This window comes from Silurus aristotelis, assembly GCF_946808225.1.
Source record: "Silurus aristotelis genome assembly, chromosome: 13".
NCBI lineage: Eukaryota > Metazoa > Chordata > Actinopteri > Siluriformes > Siluridae > Silurus > Silurus aristotelis.
The window spans coordinates 12,405,848-12,407,769 of NC_139586.1; the positions used below are offsets into that span (position 1 = coordinate 12,405,848).

Consider the following 1,922-nt stretch of genomic DNA (forward strand, 5'->3'; position numbering starts at 1 on the left):
TTCTACAAGGCTGCTCATTGCCTTCATAATGTGAAGAAAATCTAAAGTACCTTTGCAACAGGAGAAACAGTTCCTAGGATCGGGAAAGCACTCTTTTTCTCTCTCTTTTTTTTTTTTTTTCACACAAAGCGCAATACGAGTTTACAGCTGATCCCGAAAGTGAACTGATGCAGATATAATATAATATGCGGATGAAAAAAAAAACGTGCATCAGAGACACTGCATCATGCCTAAGTATAATGGCTTATCACACACGCTTTTGATAAATTTAGTTTTGTTATTTATTTGATCGTCCTGCTCGTTAAAGTGAGCATGTCGGCCTTCAGGTGTGACCCGATATTTGCTCTTTTTGTACAGAGGATTAAGCGACTTGACTTGGGTTGCTCGAGGCTATAGCCTACTGCATTGATATATTGAATGAACGCACACGCACGCGCGCGCGCGGGCACGCGCACACACACACACACACACACACACACACACACACACACACACACACACACACACACACACGAACACTGACTCAAGCTAAAGGAGAAAAAAAAATATCTAAGTTTAAGCTGAACTCATTTGGAGGCTGGGTCTGAACACGGTTACAGAAGCCGACGGTGTAGACATGATATATAAATCTCCATGATGTCCTTTTTCTGATGATTGTATACCATCTGTTGTTAGTAGAGACGCAGTGGTGATTGCACCAGACTGTAAATTGTATAAATAAATAAAAAAGCAAAACAATCGTCTTGTAATTGTTGGAGGAATTCAGGTGCACAATAAAAAACTATGCGTATTAAAAACTAAATTACAGTTCAAGCGACTTAAACCGGGTGTAATGTTCAGGGCAGAGGGGACAGTATACAATTGTGCATTAACTAATAATAAAACCTCTCAGCATTTCATATAATTAATAAGATAATGTCCAGGCAAATGAATGCAGATTATTAATGCTTGCGTGACATTGCGTTACCCGATTTCGTTTTATCTTCTTCCTTTTTTTTTTTTTTTTTAAAGAATCGGCTGTATTTCTGTAGAAGCAACACAACACAACTAAAACTCAATCATATTTCATGCTATAACCAGAAGCACCTGTATAAACATGTAATCAAATAAAAAGGAATTGAAATATATGAGACTGCTACCAACTTTAAATGTCTTCTTTCAATATGTCGTTTGTCCAGTGCAAACCCAAACCTGAGTAAAATTTACTCCAATCTCATATACAACCCACAGAATAGAAAACTATTTGTAAGAACCAGGTGAAATCAATAGCAGGCCGTCAGTCATTTGGAGCAAGGAGACCCTTGTGAACTGTGCTGTCAATTCCACTAGAATGTGTGTCAGGGTATAAAAAAGAAAAGAAAAGAACAGACAAATAAAAAAGAAAGAAAGAAAGAAAGAAAGAAAGAAAGAAAGAAAGAAAGAAAGAAAGAAAGAAAGAAAGAAAGAAAGAAAGAAAGAAAGAAAGAAAGAAAGAAAGAAAGAAAGAAAGAAAGAAAGAAAGAAATTGGCAGATAAATTTTTCTTGAGTAGCTCATGAATCTTTTTTTTAAACTAATAAAGTAAATAAATCATAATGAAATAAAAACCCAAAGAGAGACAACAATGTGTAGAATAGCAAAAATTGTACTTACAATTACAAGGAGAGATGCAGAAGAAAATGACGTTTGTTAACAGAAGAGTCACACAGGGCTAAAGAGAGGGGAGCGGGAGAGAGGGAGAAAGGGAGGGAGAAAGAATGTGTGTCAGGGAGAGAGAGAGAGAGAGAGAGAGAGAGAGAGAGAGAGAGAGAGAGAGAGAGAGAGAGAGAGAGAGAGAGAGAGAGTGTGTGTGTGAAAGAGAGAGAGAGAGAGAGAGAGAGAGAGAGAGTGTGTGTGTGTGTGTGTGTGTGTGTGTGTGTGTGTGTGTGTGTGTGTGTGTGTGTG

General features: G+C 37.7%; 1 protein-coding gene across 4 annotated transcripts in view; it reads right to left on the minus strand.

Annotated features, from left to right (window-relative positions):
- The window catches only part of sox6 (SRY-box transcription factor 6), a 152,278-nt gene extending 150,587 nt beyond the window's left edge, over window positions 1-1,691 (minus strand). For 3 of the 4 annotated variants that reach the window (XM_083558476.1, XM_083558474.1, XM_083558472.1), the window contains exon 1: window positions 1,628-1,691. The gene's annotated coding sequence lies outside the window, so the exon portion shown is untranslated. The remainder of the gene's footprint in view (window positions 1-1,627) is intronic. The other variant, XM_083558475.1, reaches the window with a different exon arrangement.
- Between the last annotated feature and the right edge of the window lie 231 nt (window positions 1,692-1,922).